The sequence below is a fragment of the Lagenorhynchus albirostris genome, chromosome 1, assembly GCF_949774975.1.
Source record: "Lagenorhynchus albirostris chromosome 1, mLagAlb1.1, whole genome shotgun sequence".
NCBI lineage: Eukaryota > Metazoa > Chordata > Mammalia > Artiodactyla > Delphinidae > Lagenorhynchus > Lagenorhynchus albirostris.
The window spans coordinates 51,544,065-51,566,537 of record NC_083095.1 but is presented as its reverse complement, the minus strand read 5'-3'; positions in this window follow the sequence as shown (position 1 = coordinate 51,566,537).

Here is a 22,473-nt window from a genome sequence, read left to right as displayed (position 1 = left end):
AAAGGTACACAAAACCTAAGTCTATAATTAATGTATAGGCAAACTCATGTATCCACCATGCCAACCATGAAATAAAATATTACCAGCAGCTCAAAAGCCCTTCAAGCCACTAACTCTACCCTCCTGTTTCTTGTAACCTGATAAGAAATCTTAGCCTACCCCCAAGGTTTTAAAGATGTTTTCCTTTATTATTTTCTAGAAACTTTACTGTTTTACCTCTCACATTTAGATAATACAATACTCTTGAAACTTGGTGTATGGTTTAAAGTGAGGGATCAATGTTCTTTTTATTATATAGATATGCAATCTATTGAAAAGAGAGTTTGTTCACCACTAATTTGCAGTGTCAACTTCTCTTTTTAGTTTGCTGAGGATTTTGTGGTCTTAATGTAAATAGTTATTGAATCTTATCATGCTTTTTCTGTTTTAATAAAATAATCATAGTTTTTCTCCTTTATTTTGTTAATGCGATGAATTCCATTGATTTTTTTAAATGTCAAGCCCACTTTGCATTACTGGAATTAACTCAATTTGTTTAATATTTTCCCTTTTGTATATCACTAAATTTGATTGCTATTTTTTTCTTTCCACTTTGTGTCCAGATTCATGAGAAATTTTCATCTGTAACTCTTTTTTGTTTTTCCCCTTGCAATGTTCTTGTCATTTGGTGTAAGAGTAATGTTGGCTTCATAATAAGACTTGTGAAGTATTACCACCTGAAGTTAGGAAATCTAGAGGCTAGAATTTAGCTTCTTGATAGGGAAGTTTACACTATTGCTTTCCAAACTTTATACGATTCTAATGTACACATTTAAAGCTATATTTCACTTTAAGATCTGGTATAATTATATTTCACAATTATGGCATGTTTTAATTTCCATTTCATGTGGTTCAAATTTTTTTTAATTTCCATTTCTTCTCTGATACATGGGTTATTTAGAACCATGTTGCTTAAATTTCAAACATTTTGATATTTCTATTGTTGATTTCTAATTTTATTCCTCTGTGGTCAGTGAATACTCTCTAAATGTTTCAAGCCTTTGAGATTTATTGAGACGTCTTTGTGTCCCAGTATATGGTCCATTTTGGTAAATGAATACTTCAGATAAATATATATTCTGCAGTTATTGGGTATAAAGCATGTATAATATATGTTAGGTCAGTTTGGTGAATAGTGTTGATCAAATATTTTATATCCTCATTGATTTTAAGATATTTTATATCCTCATTGATTTTAAGTCTGCTTAATGATTTTATGCCCACTGATTTATTTCAGTTACTGAGAAAGGAGTGGTAAAATTTTTAACCGTGGTTCTGAATTTATCTATTTCTTTTTTGATTCTGTCGAATTTAGTTGCATATATTTTGAAACCGTTATTTGATGCATACAGACTTAGAACTATTGTCTTCCTGATGAAGTGACCCTTTTATCTCTTTTATTATCAGAAATATTTCTTTTTGTTTCTATTAATATATCTTAAACATACTTTGCCTAATTTAATATAGCTTCAATAATTTTTGTTAATATATGCATGATATGGTTTTCCATTCTTTTCTTTCATACATTTTATGCCTTTTGATTAAAGTGTACCTCTTGTAAAGGAACATCTTGGGTTTTATTATTTCATAGTCTATAATCTTTATCTTTTAATTGTAATTTTTAGTTTATTTATATTTAATTTTAGTTTGATATGTTTAGGTTAAAGTCTATTGTCTGGGTATTTGTTTTTTATTTCTCCCATCTGCTCTTCATTCCAACATTCCTCCTTTGTTTCTTTTTCTTCCTGGGTGTAGAATTCTAAGTTGGCAATAATTTGCAGCTTTTCATAAAGAGATGGACCATCTCTCTTCTTGTTCATTTGTATGTAATGGATCCTTTATCTTTAGCTATACGTACAATTTTCTCCTTGTCTTTGATTTTTACACTTTTATTCTGATGTGTTTTCGCTTTTACCTTCCTGCATTTGTTCAGTTTTTTGGCTATAGTCTTTTAAAATCAGATTTTGAAAATTATTGACCATTATCACTTTAAAAAAATTTTTTCTCAATTTTCTCCACTCCTTTCTTTCTGAAACTCAAACTATTAAGTAAATAAATATGTACAAATAAACATATTTAAAATAAATTAACTATTTATAAAGAAATAAATATGTTTTTCTTTCTTCTCTTAACCTGAGTTAGTATATACTAATCTTGTTTTCATTTGGTATGTTGTTAATTCATCTAATGGATTTTTTAATTTCATACTTTTTATTTTTATGGCATATTTTATAATGTTTATTTTATATATATATATATAATTATCTGTTGAGATTCTCTTTTTATTCATTTTGTCCATTTTGTTTAATATATTTTTAATAGTGGTTTTTTTTCAAGTCCCTGTCCATTAATCCCAACATGTGAATAATCCTTGGGTTGGTTTTTACTATCTGTTTTTTCCTCTTGACTATCTGTCACATTTCATGAAACTTCTCATGTCTCATAATATTTAATAGTATGCTACTATACAAAATACAGAGATAGAAGTTGATGCCATTTGTTTCTAGAAAATTTTCTTTTTTATGAAAATACTGTGAAAGGTTTGTACTTCAATCTAATTACTTAGTAAGGCCTGTTGGACCTGGGTTGCAAATCCAGTTACTTTCAGCCCACTTCTGTTTTCATAAGTCTCATAGGTGAGATCAACTGTATATTTATTGTAGTCTCTCCCTTATGTGGGACATGTTTTCTTAAGAATTGCAAGACTATAGAAGAGTACATTGCCTTTATGCCCTAAGGTGCTACTTTTCCTGCTTTCGATTGAGTCTGGCCATTCTCTCTTTCTGCCTTGTTGAAAGTTTGGCCTACTGGATGTTTGATGTTTGGAGGTTAACTCTTTAGCCTCACATTTCACAGATATTTAAAATATGGAAAATGTGTTGAGAGAGAGACCTGCCATGCACTTCTTATAGGCTTCTACTTCTCCTAGTAGAGTATCTTTGACTATGTCAAGCCTGACAGTCAACCCTTGCCCAGGCTTAGCAAGTGCTTTCAAGGAAGAAACTGGCTGGTGATTTCCACTTGCCCAGGAAGGGCTCTTCCCTCTCTGGGGTTACATTTTATTCAGTTATCTTGATTTATAAGACTCTCATTTCTTTAATTTTTTTTTTTAATTATCTTTCCTAGTTGTTACAGTGAAAGCAATGGTGTGTTGCTTCCTGTTGTAAGCATAAGTGCAATCAATCACAGTAGTTCAAAAAGCCACAGCCCTTCATTATAGGCACCTGCCTCAGCACAGCTTTTAACTCAGGGAACAACATGTAATGTATTATTTTGCAGGTAGACAGAACACAAAGGAGTTACCCTACATTTTTAAAGGGTATTTATCTGAATATACATTTCTAAGTTAGTAGTTTCTTTTTTCTTTTTTATAGAACTTAAAAAAAATTATTCCAATTTTTTCTGTCTACCTTTGTGTGTGCTAAGAAGCCAACTGAGGGTGTCATATTGCTCCTTTGAAAGTAATGTGTCTTTTTCCATTGGCTGTCTTTAAAGTGTTCTCTTTACCTTTGTTTTTCTACATTTTTTTACTATGTTGTGCTTAGGTGTAGTTGCCTTTCTATTTACGTTGTCTATGGTTGATGTGTTTCTTGAATTTCCAACTAGATGTTTGTTTAGGGAGCACTGAGACCATCCCTATTTGGTGCTTTGTTCAAAGGACTCACAAGATTCAACACAGGGTTGTACTCATGAGTAAGATTTATATAGTTACACAGTAAAGATGAAGAGCTGAATCAGTAAGGGGAAAATGCACATAAGGCAAAATTTGGAGAAACTAAGGCACATGTTTCCAATGTTCTGCTCTCTCTCTCCCAGCCCAGGATGGGTCACACTGAGCATGCTCCTTTCTCCAGCAGTGAAAATGCAGCAGCATTGTATGCAATGTTTCTGTCCAGGGAAACCTGTCTGAGATTACAATTTTAAGGTTTTAATTGGGGGATAGGCACTCCCTGACAAAAACGCCAGACTTTCAGAAGGAAAGCATGTGTTCACCATAAATCACATTGTTTTTTAATTTTATTGCAGTATAGTTTATTTACAATGTTGTGTTAATTTCTGCTGTACAGCAAATTGATTCAGTTATACATATATGTATATCCTTTTTCATATTCTTTTTCATTTTGGCTTATCACAGCTATTGAATATAGTTCCCTGTGCTATGAAATAGTACCTTGTTGTTTATCCATCCTATATATAATAGTTTGCATCTGCTAATCCCAAACTCCCAATCTTCCCCCCAGTCGCCGTCCCCATCAACTACAAGTCTGTTCTCTATATCTCTATCACAGATATTTTAACTCCATGTCTGATAGCTCCAATATTTTGATCTTTTGTTGGACTGTTTCTCTTGTTCTCTTGGTTTGCAGTCACGTGATTGTCACTTCTTTTACGATTGGCAAATATTGATTAAATGTTAGCTATTGTGTTTAAAAAGTTAGAGATGGTTTGAGGGCCTAAATAATGTTATCTTTCTCCAGAAAGGATTTACTTCTGTTTCTGACAGGCCTTTGAGTAGAGCAAGTTCACCTTAATCCAATCACAAAATACACTTATTTGAATCTAGACTTCATATAGTTGGCCCTCCATGTCTGTGGATGCAAAAACCACAGATATGGAGGGCAAACTATTAATTGTACTACACCATTTTATAAAAGGTACTTGAGCATCTGCTAATTTTAGTATGGGGTGGTGGGAGCTCCTGGAACCAATGCCCCCCACATACAAAGGGATGACTGTACTTGGTACAGGTGGATCTATTTCTGCATTGCTTTTACTCTTGAGATAGCCCTCCAAATGCACAACCTAAAATCTGAGGCGTTTACTTGGGACTCTCTTCATTTTGGACTCCAGATGTCCATTGTCTCCCTAAACCCATTGTATGACCACAAGCTCTTCTCAGCTTCTCAGTCACCCAGCTATTATTTTGTGCTCAACTTTTAGCGTTTTAGCTGCCACTTTAAAATTGACAAGTGTCTTGAGGAGGGAAGTTGCACTGACCATGTGGCCTTCCTCCATGAGCTTTATTTTCTTACTGGATTTTGGCCCTCAGGTCCTTGCTACCTTGCATGTCTCCAACACCTAAACACACACATTAGTAATGAGATATCTTAAGAAAGTGATAAATGGTGTTCACAGAAAATGTAGAAGAAACTACTTGACTAATTCTAGACAGTGCTTTCAGGCATGATTAACTAAATAGTGAATGTATTCCTCTCTCTAATGTAGGCATTTTTCTCATGTCCCCTCGCCTAGAAATGTCTTTTCCTCTTTTCTCCTGAAAACCAAAATCCACAAGATTTAGCTAATACATCATTGTTTTCAGAACCCCAAGTCACTTTACACATATCATTTCTCTTTCTCCTAGTTTCTGTTAGAACTTATTATCTGAATCATGTACTTGGTTTCTAATCACACAACTCTTGTCATGTTCTTTCAATCCATGTGTATATATAATATTTACAGTTGGATTATGTTGTTTGTAGACAAAGATCAATATGCCTTCTCTATTCACTTGCTTCAATCCTGCTCATAACTTTTCTCCCATGATTGTTTACTTCCCTCTTTTTTCTTTACTTTGTGGCTGCGCCTGAGATGCAGAGCCTTGGGTAAGTGGGCCTAGGAAGGAGGGAGAAACTTGAGTGCTGACATCACTGCAGAGGTATCAAAAGGAAAGAGTGGGTGATTGGAATTGAGAGAACAAGTGTAGTTTTACACCAATTTTCATGGTTCTCACCACAGAATACACCAAACCGAAGAGTTCTCCAGTTTTACCTGGGCATACAGTGGTCTCTAGCTACTTTGTGGGCCATTTTACTTCTTTATAACACTAACTGAAGGAAGCTATGCCTGTGGGAAGTGTTCAATATACAGGTATAGCTTAGAGATATTGTGGGTTCAGTTCTAGACCACTGCAGTAAAGCAAGTCACAAATTTTTTGGTTTCCCAGTGAATATAAAAGTTATGTTTACACTATACTATTATGTTTACACTATACTATACTAGTCTATTAAGTGTGCAGCAGCATTATTTTTTAAATATAGGTACCTTAATTAAAAAGACTTTATTGCTAAAAACTGCTAATCATCATCTGAGCCTTCAGTGAGTCATAGTAGCAACATCAAAGATCATTGATCACAGATCACTATAACAAATATAATAATAATGAAAAAGTCTGAAATACTGCGAGAGTTACCAAAGTGTGACAGAGACACAAAGTGAGCAAATGCTATTGGACAAAAGGCACCAGTAGACTTGTTTGATGTAGGGTTGCCACAGACTTTTTTTTGTTTGTTTCTTTTTTTTTTTTTTGGCGGTACGCGGGCCTCTCACTGCCGCGGCCTCTCCCGTTACAGAGCACAGGCTCCGGACGCGCAGTCCCAGCGGCCATACCCCACGGGCCCAGCCGCTCTGCGGCATGCGGGATCCTCCCAGACAGGGGCACGAACCCGCATCCCCCGCATCGGCAGGCGGACCCCCAACCGCTGCGCCACCAGGGAAGCCCACCACAGACTTTTAAGTTGTAGTTTTTAAAGTTAATAAAACCTGAGTTTTTAAGAAATATTTTATTTTGGAGATTTTTTTTTTTTTTTTGCCTGAAAACCTATCAATATCTCACAGAACACTACTAGTACTCTAAGGAACACATTTTGAGAAGCTTGACATAGGGTACTATCTACCCCCAGTCTACTGTCAATTTTCTTTTCCATTGTACACTATTTTTTTTTCTGTTTCCTAATACTTGGCTTTAACACTCTGGAAGCATCATGCTTACAGTGCATGAAATGTCTGAATCCCTCTGGCTTACTGAAAATTCCCAAGGAAGTTTATATAATGTTTAGATACAAACTCTGTTCTCAGGATGAACGAAGGAGAAGTTTAGACAACTGTGTTAGTTTTGTATGGCTGCTGAAATAGATTACCACACACTTAGTGGCTTAAATAGCTTACAGTTCTGGGTATTGGAAGTGTGACTATGCTAAAGACTAAGATAAAATCATGGTGTCTGAGGGGCTGCATTTCTTTCTGGAGACTCTGAAAGAGTATGGTAGACAGAATAATGGGCCCTCAAATATATCTACACTCTAATCCCTGGAATTTGTGTGTATGTTATATTATGTGGCAAAAGGTAACTAAACTTGAAGATAGAATTCAAGTTGCTAAGTAGCTGACCTTGAAATATTTATTTATTTTAGTTTAAACTAAAATATTTAAATATTTTAGTTTATTCTGGCAATTTTGGTGGGCCCAATGGTCCATAAAAGTGGAAGCAGGAGGCAGAAGAAGAGTTAGTGTGTAATTATCACAGCATGAGAAAGACAACCAGCCATTGTTGGCTTTGACGATGGAAGAGGGCCACAAGCCAAGACAGGTGGGCAGCCTGGAAAAGGCAAGAAAACAGATTCTCCTCTAGAGCCTTCAGAAGGAATGCAGCCCTTTGGCACCTTTTGAGACCTAGTTCAGATTTCTGACCTCTAAAACGTATGATAATTGTGATGGTTAATTTTACGTCTTGAGTAGGCCATGGGGTTTAGATATTTTATCGTATAGCAATCTAGATGTTACTGGAAGGTATTTTGTGGGTGAGATTAACACTTAAATCAGCAGATTTTTAGTATAGGCAGTTATCCTCCATGATGTGGGTGGGTCTCATCCAATTATTTGAATAAGACTGATAAAGTCTTTAAGATAAAGACAGATGCCACCTAGGGAAAGGGAATTCTGCCAGGGGACTACCTTCCACTCCAGCTACAGCTCTTCCCTATGTCACCTGCTCATGTGCCTGCCCTGAAGATTTCATACTTGCCAGCCCTATCAATGGCATGGGCAAATTCCTTAAAAAAAATCTGTCTCTTTCTCTGTATATATATACACACACATTTATATATATATATATATATATAAAATATATATATATATATAAATTTGTGTTGTTTTAAGCAACCAAGTTTATAGGAGTTTGTTACAGCAACAATAGGAAACTAATACAAGAATAATCCATTTCCTTGCCTTTTTATTATAATCTGGGATAATCTCCTTATTTTAAAGTCAACTGATTAGTAACCTTAATTCTATCTGTAATCTTAATTCATAAGATTGTATCATAATATATTCATTGATCCTGAGCGAGATGTATGCATCTTTGGGGGCTAAGAGGGAGCTTTGTTCCACCTATTACCACAACCAGTAAATCAAAATAGGAGATTACTAACTTTGGTATTTGAGAGCAAACCAATTACGTGTTGATTGCGATAATTTTCTTGGTTCATGAAATTCTTGTTCTTAAATTATTCTTAATTTTTCAGACATTGAACAATTCCTGGATGGCTCCTATCCCTAGTAGTTTGAAATTCTGATTCAAAATGAAAGAGAAAAGGGCTATATTGCTTCATATTTTTCAAGGCTAAAGGCACTTAAGTTATTTTAAAGAGAAAACATTGGAGTCAGGGCTCTGATCACAATCAGCTAAATCAGTTAAGCTCATTTTTAATCCATTCACATTGTTTCTATATAAAATTTTATGCAACTACTTATTCTTTGCACTAGATCTTAGAATGCATTGTATTGTTAAGTGTAAATATGTTAATTCACACATTACATAGGAATAGCATTTAGCTAATCTATTGTGGGAACAGTTGTTATTAAGAAAGAAAATAATGTTTTTTAATCACCATGGCCTTAACATCATCGTAGTTTGTTGCTAGTCCAAGAAACATATAATATTTTAATATACAAGATATTTAGTGTGAACTTTGGTTTTGGAATGTACAAAAGAATATTTAATTCAGTTTCCTATTTAATTTGCATAGCTTTTAAAAACTACTTTACAAGGGCAATACAGCATATTTTTCTTTTCCAAGGCCAAAATAATGAAGTGTTGACCGTCCCTCTGTAGCTTCAGACTTTAACAGCAAGAGTTTTGGTTTCATCAAAACCAAAGGGGTGGGCTTACCTGGTGGCGCAGTGGTTGAGAGTCTGCCTGCCAATGCAGGGGACACGGGTTCGTGCCCCGGTCCGGGAAGATCCCACGTGCAGCGGAGCTGCTAGGCCCGTGAGCCATGGTCGCTGAGCCTGCGCGTCCGGAGCCTGTGCTCCGCAATGGGAGAGGCCACAACAGTGAGAGGCCCGCGTACCGCAAAAAACAAAAACAAAAACAAAGGGGATTTGAGCTCGAGAGCAGAAAAGTGATGAAGCTATGGGTATTGCTGGCAGATATGTTTCTGAGCAGACATGAGTCAGTTCTCAGCATTCTAGGAACAACTAGGCAAATGGGTTCCACTTGCCACCAGGCTTCTCAGTTTATAAATCCCAGGAAAACAAGTATTGTATGTGATTTATTCTAGAATATTGAACTAATGTAGGCTTTATGCTTACAAAAGACAGCTATCAGCAGGAAATACTTGAATTGTCATTCTAATATATAAGATTAAAAAATCATTTTAATTAACAAGGATGCAGGCTGTATTAGAAAGAGCCCTCACGTAGGAGTCTGTACAGCATATTTAGACCTACTGTACCACTCGGCTGAATCACTGAGCAAGTCACTTAACCAATGTACATATTTTTCTGCCTCTGCAAAATGATGGACCTTGACTACATTATTCCTATGGTCTCTGCAGTTCTTCCATCCCATAATTATAAGAAATTTCTCTAATTCCTAATAATTAAACCTACCTCTCTGTCTTAACTGGATTAAAAATGGGCTGCCTCGTATTTTAATCTAATCACTCCTAAATGTTAGTTACATGTCCCCGGTTAGAATATAAAGTTTTTAGTCCAGGAACTATGTCTCACATATCCTTTGTATTCACTATGACAGTAAGAAAAGTACTTGGAAGAATAGTTATTTAATACTCATTAAAGTGAAATAAACTAATTGCAAATATCTCACATGACTGTTTTTAATATTTGAGTTATTTTAAGATGGTTTTGATATTTCAGATTATAACTTTTAATTGTCCCTGTGGCATTCTTCAGAGATCTAGGAATAGTCATAATTTTTTTTTTTTTAATTGCAGTACGCGGGTCTCTCACTGTTGTGGCCTCTCCCATTGCGGAGCACAGGCTCCAGACATGCAGGTCCAGCGGCCATGGCTCACGGGCCCAGCCGCTCCGCAGCATGTGGGATCTTCCCAGACCGGGACACGAACCCGCATCCCCCACACAGGCAGGCAGACCCCCAACCACTGTGCCACCAGGGAAGCCCAGAATATTCATAATTTTGATTACCTACAATTAGCTAATAAGTTCAAGCAAAAACTTAAAGCTATAGCATTCCGTAATGCTCCTGACAACTAATAGGAACCATAAACTCTACCACAGTTTCTCACTATTTGCCTTTTATTGTAAGTGCTTTTGGATCTGGGGACTATTCGAGATGTGAGGACAGTCACAAGGGGCTGGACAAGTAGGTCATTAGAATGTAAATGCCAGAGATGTGTACAACCTGGAAGATCAGTGATTACCATAGTCCTGAGGAGGGGAGATCAAAGAAGAAAGGAGAGAATTGTCATTCTGTGGCAGAAGAGCTGCAGGTAACCAAGCCATATTTATGGGTCAGGATGGACACACAGATATTAAAGTGTCAGCTTTTTGTAAAATGAGCTGATCATGGAAAATTATTTTGTAGTTGATATTTCCTGTAGTGCCAGTTCTACCCGAAAGCAGCAGCTCTTATAGGTTCCTGTTTAGTTTAATTAATAGAAAAATGTAGGGAAAAAAAAGTATATTCAGCTTACAGACTATAAATTGCTTGAGGAAACAGGAATCTAAAAATGAATAAAACTTAGTGGCAAAAGAGAAAAGAAATCCATCTGTGTTCATTTTTTCCTTGGTAGAGGAAGGCTGTTACCAGAATATGTCTACATCACCCTTCCAATAAACCTGAAAACAGAGTGTGGATGAAAAGGATAGCTGGGATGAAAATTTTTACTTTTATTTTAAGCAAATTTAAGAAAAAATAGAAAAATGTCAAACACAGACATACATATTCCATCAAGAGGTGACATAGAAGACTTTAAAAAGAATTAAAATGCTACACTGAAGCTAAAATCAAGGAAGGCTTCCCCATATTCTATTTCTGGTTGTTGAGAACCTATTAATAGGAGAAAATCTTCAGATGAAATGAGAATTGGTCTTGAGATATTTCAAAGGGAAACAAACCACCAGAAAGACATCTACATGCATTATGCAAATTTTTGAAAGGTCAAGGATTTTTAAGAAGGAAAATTAGCGAGTAAAATGTCTTGTGTTTTAAAAATCAACCCTCTCACCTCATTGCTAACAAATCCACAGAATGCTGCATATATTTTCACCATATTTTCTGAACTGAGATAAAGGGACAAAAAAAAGTGACAACTTAAAATTAATTACCTGTTAACAGTGAAAAACAAAACTTCTAAGTATGTAGGGTTTTTTATACTTACTAAATAAGCTGTCATTTTATTGTCTAGTTGCATTTTAAACCTAATATTCTTGGGCTGTCCACTCTGCTATCAAATCAAACATACTTATCAAGCAAGAATAAAGTGAATAGGCCATATAAAGATAAACATAAAAGAAGATTGAAAGTTAGATCAAAGTTAGCAGTTGTTTTTAATATGTTGTCACTAGCATAAAAAAGTGCTAGCACTTGTATGAAACTATTTTTTACAGTGCATTTTTAATAATACAGTCATTATTTTCTTTTACATTTATATGTAAAATAAATATACTGCTATATAGCCACTTTCTAATGTATTTTTATTTTACGAAAGTAAATGAGTGTCTTTTTTTCAGCATTTATTTAAACAGACTACTTAAATATATGCATTCAAGTAAATATCCGCATAATTTGAACAGTTTGAAATATCTAGTAAGTTAGAATTTAATAATGTTTTTTATTCTTTTCTCATCCTGGAGATAAAAATAATTCTAAATCTATCACCATGGATACAGAAAGTAAAATGTTAGTAAGTGTAGGCCTAAAAATATCATTTTCTTGGGAATTGTTTTCAATGATTATACCATGACATATCATGTAAATTAGAGTCAGAGTCTTTTCTCTCAATAAATGTTTAAATTAAATGAATGAATTAATACATTAATGAATAGATAGGTTTATTTTCAAAAGAACACACATACACACATGAACACAATCATTCATCGACTGCCTAAAACAGGATACTTAGTTATTGCTTAGTGGACTTAAATAATGAAGACTTGATAATCTTTTATAATCACTTATACAGATGTTTGCAGATATAATTTTTTTAGTATTTGTCATCCTTTTATTCCTATATATAGGTGACAAATTAGAAAATATGATTATTTTAGTAGAAAAATATCATCATACGTACTAATATTGAAGTAATAAACATCCTACTTTTATAAATCTGCCATGCTGAAGGACATTTCAGAAAAACAATAAATCAGTTGAGAGTAACCTGATATTTTCCCTACCTTTTCAATTACCTCTTCCACCTTTCTACTGTTCTTGCTTTCATACTTTATTTCATACTATTTTCAAGAATAAAAGCTGCCAGGCTTCCCTGGTGGTGCAGTGGTTGAGAGTCCGCCTGCCGATGCAGAGGACACGGGTTCGTGACCCGGTCCAGGAAAATCCCACATGCCACGAAGCGACTGGGCCCGTGAGCCGTGGCCGCTGAGCCTGTGCTCCGCAATGGGAGAGGCAACGACAGTGAGAGGCCCGCGTACCAAAAAAAAAAAACATTTTGTTAGTCATTTCAGCACTCTGAAGTGGGGAGGTTACATTTGCAGCTATTTACAGTGAAATCAGTATGTTGAGAGTCATGGTCCTATAACTAGACATAATATCCTCTTTATACAGTGCTTGTGTTCTTTAATGGATATTTTAAAATTAGTTGTTTTTATTTTTTTCAAATTTATTTTATTTTTAACTTTTTATTTTATATTGGAGTATAGTTGATTAACAATGTTATGTTAGTTTCAGGTGTACAGCAAAGTGGTTTGGTTATACATATACCTGTATCTATTCTTTTTGAAATTATTTTCCCATTTAGGTTGTTATATAATATTGAGCAGAGTTCCCTATGCTATACAGTAGGTCCTTGTTGGTTATCCATTTTAGATATAGCAGTGTGTTCATGTTTTTAAATGGACTCATACTTTATCATTGGCATATATTAGAATTTATTGGATATTTATTTTCATTTGTTATTTATTATTCAGTCAACAGTACTGATAAAATTAATTATCATTAATGTCTAACTCTGAAAATTTTATTTCTCCTGACCTTCTGACATGTACCCAGGGATTTTTCAAGCAAATACTTTATTGCACAGTTTTCCACATAAATTAATATTTTTGTAAACCAGTAAGGGAACATTAACTTCCTAAATTTGTCTTGTTATTCTGGAATTATGCATATCATCTCATTTGGCAAGACTATGCACTTGTAACCGAGCACAAGAGCTTAAGGAAATTCTTCCTTATGACTAGTTAAATATTTCCTGAAAAATATAAAGAGGCTTTAGTGTGATAAATACAAAAGATTGACAACTGTTATGAAGTTATAAAACAATTTATTGAAGTATATAAAAGCCATACTAGCAATATGGGTGTATTCTTGGTACAAACTCAAATACTAAAGAGTATGACTAGCTATAATTTTACCTTCTGGTATTATTTTCTGAGCATAAACTATGTAAATTCAATGTGCTAGCAATATTTAAGCTAGTAAAGTATAGAAATGAGCTCTGGAGTTTGTACACTATTAACTGTGTAGCGTGATTAAAAACCTTCATTCAGTAGCAAATTTTAGTATTTAAGATATTTTAGACTATTGGAAGTCACCAAAATAGACATTCATTAATTTACTCATTCACTAAGAATCTATGTTAGTTTCCTATTGTACTGTAACAAGTCTGTGATAACAAACTTAGTGCCTTAAAACAACACATAATTGTTATTTTACAGATTTGGAGGTCAGAAGTCTGAAATAGGTCTGACGTGTTAAAATCAATTTATCGATAGAGCTGTGTTGCTCTTAGAGGCTCTAGGGAGAAATATGTTCTCTTGGTTTTTCCACCTTCTAGAGGAAGCTGCATTCTTGTCCTCCTGATTCTTTCCTCTATTTTCAAAGAACATCACTCAAACCTCTGGTCCTGTCATCGCATCTCTTCTCTCTGACCCTCCTGCTTTTCTCATATTATTGAACACCTACTTCATGCCAGACCCTATGCTAACTGCTGGGTATATAGTGTTGATGAGGAAGACTTAGTTCATGTCAATGGAGCTTAGATTTTGGTTAGAAAGCTAGAGTAAAAAGTGTAGGGGTGAACACATTTATCCACACCAAAAACACATGGTGGTGTTGTCTATGATTTATCTAAACTTCTTCACGAATCCATCTTTTTGGGCTGTGGTAAAGATATTTTAAAATGGCAAATTTATCTCTGCAATTTGTGTTTGAGTAGTTTGTCTCATTCTCTTTTCAGTAAATGTGCATTCTTTCCAAATTTCTTCCTCTCTCTTCCTAAGAAGGTGACTGGGGTAGAGGATAGGAATTCTTGACCTCCCAGAAGTAGAAGAGGGAGCCTTGGATCAGCTGATATCCACTGCCTATCACTAGTCCTGTTGTGATGTGCTGATCCGGTCTAATTCCTAGATCCATTAAATTGATTTCTGGTGGGTAAGGCTGCTGAACTTATCTTTAGTTCTCTGGGAGAATTTCAAAGCTTGATGGGTCTCTTTGGCTGATTCAATTAACAGTATTTTGGCTCTTAAGATGCTGTACACTCTGCAGCCCCATGTGGTGCCCCAGACAGGCTTACCTCTTTCCAATGTGTCTCAGGACTTGGCATATGCTTTTCTTTCTTATTAAACTACATTTCCCCACATGATCAAGTGGCAGCTCATTTCCTTCTTTTTAGTCTCAGCTCAGCTCAATGTCACTTTTTGGAAAAGTATCCTTTGGTTGCTCAACATAAAATAAGTAACCCTTTGTGATTCCTTATATCATTCCCTTATTAACTCATAACAACCTGCAAGTTTTATATACAATATAATAATCAGGGATAATAATCAGGGGTAATCTGTGATGATTCTAAAGTATTTTCAAGTCCTGAAAATCTTTTTGCCCTACAGTTTGCCACTTATCAAATCAACAGAAGGGAATCAGGGAAAGAACTGGTGCTATTGAGAACATAGGGTTCATATCTCAACTTTCAAAGATAATTTCTTTTTAAATTCATAATGAAAAGAATAGCCATTAAAGAAACCGAAGGAAAAGATTTATTGTTTCACTCCTGAAACATATCAAGAGCCAGCCCTTGTGGATATGATAATATTAGAAGACAAAAGGGTTCCAACTAACCCTTATAGAGTCTTGAGGAAAAATTGTATATTCAACTGGAAAGTTGTTCAAGGGCAAAGGCATAAAATAAAAATGTTCTGAACATGCAAGAACTCATGAACGTTAGTTTCTTTTATCTCTTTTTGAAAAACAAAAAACAAAAACTATAGTACAAATATTATGCCAGAAGCATTAACAGAGAACCTATGTCCAAAAGAATAACAATGAACATGATTTTTACTTAACTGAAGGACTGAAATATAATTAAATGTGGAGATTAAAATTCCAAAGACAAATATATATCTTTCAAACCTTCATAATGAATGACTTAAGTAGCAAAAGTTGGAAGAAAAACTTCTAGAGAAGGTGAGAAGTACCTTTTAATGTTAGTGGTTAAAAAAATGGTATTTGAATCTAATAAAGAAAACAATGGAGGTATAAAAGTAGTAAAAGATAAAATAAAACACTAAGAAAAATGATATGATCAACTACAATTGGATTGTAATTTGTGGTGAGGAAAAGGAAGAAGAAATACAAACATGCTAATTTAGTTATTATACATACAAGAAGTGTATTAGTTAAATTTATGGCTTTAAATGTAATCAAGAACAAACTTAGAACAAAATATAACTCTTCCAAATTTTCAGAAGATGTATGTGTGTGTGTGTGTGTGTGTGTGTGTGTGTGTGTGTATTTTGGTGTGTGTATATATATATATACCAAAAAAAGCAAAACTAATACAAACATGTTGCAAAATTCTCATAAAATCCTGTAGAAATAGAAGAAAATAACATAGGATATAGGAACTAAGAGTATATATATCTGCCATGCCTATAAGTGTAAATGAGATAAAACTCACCTATTTTAAGATTTTCAGATTTGATCACAAAATAATATCCAGGTAAAAACAGTAAATAACAGACATAACTAGAACAAAGTGATATAGAAAGGATGAAATTTAAAATATCAGTAAAGGGAAAAAATAGGGGTTCTTACTTTAAGATTATGTTGCTTTAGGGACAAAGATATTAAATGAGGTAAAGAAGAGGCCTTCATAATGAAAAATTGTATGCCAACATGAAGATCTAATATATGTGAAAGTAATGTGGGCCAGCATTCACAAAATAAAAATGGCAGGATATAGAATGTGATATTAACATACATTTGTTAAAATGCACAATAATAGGTAAGGAATAGTAAACTCAAAGTCATTTGAACTTATATAACTATTAAATTTTGTGCCTGCATATAGACAATGGTCCTTTCCAGATTTTCGTGGAATATTCAAAATATGACTGTGTATTAGGACATATTTTAGGACAGGACCATACAATATGACCTATGTGCCAAATTTGGTCTGCTGCCTGATTTTGTAAATAAAGTTTTATTGGAACACAGGCATGCTTATTCTTTCATGTCTATGGCTGGTTTTATATGCCAATAACAAAGCTGAATAGTTGAGAGGGAGACTGTATGGACCACAAACTTGAGAACATTTGCTATCTTGCCCACTAGAAAAAAGTTTGCTGATTGCCTAAATTAGTTAATGAACACTAATAATTACAAAGTATAAAGAGTATAAATATATGTGTACATGTATATAGATATTGATATAATCTGTGATCACAATGTATTAAAAATAGAACTGAAAGAAAATATTAGAAAATAACCACCACAACAAAAATTCTTACTATCTAAGGAAAGAAGCTAATTTTATGAACTCAAATTGTTAGGGAAAAACACTAACCTTAAAGAAACGAGTAAATAAAAATCAGATAAAAATATCTAAAAAGTAATAATGAAAAACCATAGATAAGCACATATATGATATAGTTCAAGTAATGCTCGGAGGAAAACCTTATAGCCATAAGGAATTGTGCTAATAAATAAGAGAGAATGAAAATAAATCAATTAAAGACTAAATTCAAAGATTTAAAACAATAAAAATAAAATTGTAGGATGAGAAGTAGAAAGATCGAATTAGGAAAAGAATAATAGAATCAATAAATAAATTCAGGAGGTGGCTTTTTGTAAAAACAAATATATATTATGTAACCTAACAAATTAAAATTAAATAAAATAAAAAATAAGGGAGTATAAACACAGAGAACATGTTTGAAGAAAGATAAAAGTCTACTTTGATGAAGTGAATTTGAAATAGTGGTTGTTTTTCAAAAGAAATGCTTTATAAAATAAATAGTTTAAACTATCAAATTTACCCCAAAAGAAAGAGAAAATCTAAATAGACAAATTACCAAAGAAGACAAAGGGAATATTGTCAAAAATCTGCCCACCACAAAATAGTAGGCCCAGATTCCATCATCCTTTAAGGTAAATTCTACAAAATTATTAAAGAACCAGTAACACCACTGCTACTTAAGCTGTTTCAGGACAAAGAAAAAAAGGGGCAATTTCCAATGTCATTTTATGAAGTGAGCATGACACTGATAACAAAACCTAAAGAGAAGGGCACAAAAGATGAAAATTATAGACCAACCTCACTTATGAACAGGATGCAAATATATGTTAAACACAACATTAGCTAACCAAATCAAACAGCATATTAAAATTACCTAAATGGGATATGTTCACTAAATGTTAAAATGGTTCAATATCTGTGAAGCTAATAATTAATTCATCATGTTAAGAAATCAAAAAAGAAAAATCACATGTGCAACTCCAAAGTGATCAAAAGACATTCAATAAAATTAAATATACATTCTTAATAAAAAATTTGTAAATATATGAATTAGGTTAAACGTTTAAAAGTATATATTTATCTTAACCCCAAATTCTTTATAATGCACAATGAAGAAAAGGCTAGGAAAAATGGTATTCAAATCATTAATAACATAAAGATGTCCATTATTACTGGTATTATTTATGACAAATATGGATATACCAGCCAATACAATTACATAAGAGGAAAAAGTAAGATATAAAATTAGAAAATAGGCATATACTTATCCTTATGTCATTATAGTATATACATTATTTATTTATATTGTGCATGTATACACACATATATATGCTAACCAAAATATTACAAAAAATAAACCCAGCAAGAATTCACAATTTCAGTAAGGTCTCTAGACACTTCCAAGGTGTTTCATAAGAACATATCCATACAAAGTCTATTGTTTGTATATGGGTTTGTTTAATCAGGAGGGACGAAAGATCATAGCCAAAATGTGGGAAGAGAATAAAATAGGTAAAATTGTCATATAGTTTTAAAATATAACAATGTTACGTAGAGTTTGATGTCATATAATGGAATATTGATTATATGTTTAAAACTCTTAGTTTAAGTGGAGTAAACATTTTTATAGTTGGTATCTTCCTGCCTTAACACAGGAAGTAAAAATGCATTTATTAATATGGATTAGAATATGACTAGCTATAACTCATTGAGAGTTTTGAATAAATGTCCCTTCAATTATGAAAATTTACATAAAATATTTGTAGAACATAATTGGCTCAAATATTAAGAAAATAATGTTCATACAATTTTTGTATGCAACTTTGGCCTCAAACTCTAAGAAATGTTCCTAGTATTTAAGTGTGAAGAAAGTAATTTCTTTATTGGAAAGCTCACTGAATACTGATTCTCACTTTTCTTTTGCCAATGCTAATGTTTATTAGTGATATTTAGATTATAATTGTCAGGAATTGGCTAATATTTTATATTAATCTTAGAGATTATTTTATGCACATCAGAACATCAGAAAATATTCACCTCTGGTATGTACAGTTTGAAAAGTAAGGTTTACAGAAAAAAAAAGTACATTTATGCTGCTGAGATTGCACCTTCTATTCTAATAACCTTGAAAATTAAACTTTTCACACCTCAGGTAGGAACTTTCTAATGATTGAATATTCATGTACTATTCAACAGCCCATCAAATGAATGTGGCAGTTTTCTGATTTCAACTGAATGTAATGGTGAAATGTAGAATAATGATACAAAATATAATTTTATCCTTTCTTTACTCTTAGAACATGAAATTTATAATTTTCTCATTATACCAGTAACTGTAACCACCAAGAATATCATCAAAATCAAATTATAAGATGGTTGCATTTGTGGTTTTTTTTTTTTTTTTTGCAGTACCTGGGCCTCTCACTGTTGGGGCCTCTCACTGTTGTGGTCTCTCCCGTTGCGGAGCACAGGCTCCGGACACGCAGGCTCAGTGGCCATGGCTCACGGGCCCCGCCGCTCCGCGGCCTGTGGGATCTTCCCAGACCGGGGCACGAACCCGTGTCCTCTGCATCGGCAGGCGGACTCTCAACCACTGCGCCACCAGGGAAGCCCCATTTGTGATTTTTAAATAACATTTTCAATTTTCCCTTCCTTACCTTAACCTACCTTTGGTAATCCACATGCCTGAATTTTTTTTTAATTATAAAACCCTCAAATGCTAATTCATCAGTTTATAATTTCCAACTTCAACTAGTGCTGTAGTATACCAATTTGAATTTTTTAACCTTATTCAACTCTCTCCCTTATTTAGTTATTTCAGGAAATCTACCACTATCCTAGATACCCCACCCCCACTCCATTTATTTTCAGCAGATGAAAGATCTTTAATTGAGGGGGGAAAAAATCTATCAATACTTAACTTTTTGTCTCATTTTCTTTCATGATAGTCCTTAAAGTGTGGTCGATGGACAACTAGGGGTCACTGAGGTCAAAATTATTTTTATAATATTAAGATATACTTTGCCTTTTCACTGTGTTGATATTTGCAGTGATGATGGAAAATCAATGGTTGGTGAACTGATGGTACCTTAGTACAAATCATGGCAGAGGTATAAAACTGTTATACTAGTCATTCTATTCTTCACTGCCCTGTACTTGGAGAAAACAAAATGCTAGTTTAATTTAAGAATGTCCTTGATAAAGCAGTGAAACATTTTGATTATACTAAATCTCAACTCTTGATTATATACATTTTTATAAATATCCTGAATGATGACAATGGCAAATATACACAGAACACTTCTGATGTATACAAAGTATGATATCTTTCTTGGGGAAAATAACTTCTGTGAGTGTGTGTGGGTTATAAATTGAACTAGCCACTTTTTAAACAAAGCACCATTTTTACTTGAAAGAACAACTTATAAAGTGAGGTTATTTCAACTTGGGTATTTGGCAGACATTTTCACAAAAATAAATACAGGGGGGCTTCCCTGGTGGTGCAGTGGTTGAGAGTCCGCCTGCCGGTGCAGGGGACACGGGTTCGTGCCCCGGTCTGGGAGGGTCCCGCGTGCCGCGGAGCGGCTGGGCCCGTGAGCCATGGCCGCTGGGCCTGCGCGTCCGGAGCCTGTGCTCCGCAACGGGAGAGGCCACAACAGTGAGAGGCCCGCGTACCGCAAAAATAAATAAATAAATAAATAAATAAATAAATAAATAAATAAATACAGGGGACCTTTTATTTCAGGGAAACAACTGACATTTGTTGCCAATGAAAACGTGAGCTTTTAAGTGAAAATTAGGAGTTTAGACAACTTATATCATCCACTGTAGATGATGACTTCCCAATACTTAAATATTTTCTGGTAAATTAATAATAATATTAGAGAATATATATTTTTATATTGTATGATTAACCAATGTTTTTCAAATGACCAAACATAATGTTACAACATCATACATAGATAAAATAGTCCATTTAAAGTATAGATAGACTGAATGAATTTATTATTAAAAGAGTATTAAATGTTCATTGATATAGTTTCAGATTCCACACTGTAGTGAACCTGTAGAAAACTACCACTTGATGAGTTTTAATGTAGTATTAAAGAAGACTACTCACAAATATCTAAAAAAGACTATTAAAATACTCTTCTGTGTGAGGTGTGTTTGCCTCATATACTTTAATTACAACAACATATCACACCAGAGAGGCTACTATCTGCTAGATATTTGCTTACAATCTTGGAATACGACATTGAACCAGATGATAAAGTACTTGCTCTCACTGAACACACATAACTGTTCCTTGCTGTATCCCTGGAGCTTGGGACAAATAGGAATATAATGATTACTGATTTAATTTTATAAGTAGTTCTGTTCTCTGACCTCATATTCTCAGTTAATTTTGCTGATATCTCTTTCACTATTTGCTACACTTCCCTTTCAAAAGTGTGTATTCATTAGGGTACTGCTTTTATTGTCTGTATACTTTCTTTCTGGGTACTTGTTCACTTAAATATACTTACCTGTCATCTAAATGCTCTTGGACCCTTAAATATATATTGCTAATTTTTGCCACTATTGTAAATTTCAAAAAAAACTTCAAATTTGAATTTCAAATTACCTGCTTTACTCCTTTGCCTAAAAATAGCAATAACCATTCAAACCAACATGTCTCAAAACAAATCCAGTTCTCTATCTCCACTCTTTCTTCATGGCAAAGACTTCTCTTCTACTAGAAAGAACATCTGAGTAGATTTGCCAATTGTATCACACCAGCATATCATGACCATATTTTTTTCACGTTAAAACTGAGTAACACAGTCTAATTTGTGTGTCTGTGTATTATTTGTTTCATTGATGTCCTACTTTTATGCAGTGTATCAATTTATTCTGCTTTAATCTCTAGCATGCTTTTATTTTTTAAACACTTTTTATTGAAGTGAAATTCATATAATAAAAATAAACCCTTTTAAAGTGAAAATTTCTGTGGCATTTACTACATTAACAATGTTGTACAACTATCACCTCTAATTCAAAATATGTTCATCACTTTAAAATAAAACCTTGTACCTATTAAGCAGTTACTCCCCGGTTCCTCCTCCCCAAGCCCCTGGCAATTCACCACTAAACTGCTTTCTGTCTATATAGATTTATTCTGGATATTTCATATAAATATGAAACAGCTTCTTTCACTTAACATAATGTTTTGAAGTTTATGCATGTAATATATACCAGTATTTCATATTATATTTCATTTTATCAGAATTAACTTTTCTGATAAAAGCCAAGATGCATGATAGAACTTCAGAAACCTCAATCAGTATGCAGAAATCATAAATCTAGCCTCAGGATTTGGAGATAAGGTTATACACTTAGAATAATAGTAGTAAAAAGCAGCCACAAACCCTCATAAAATGGA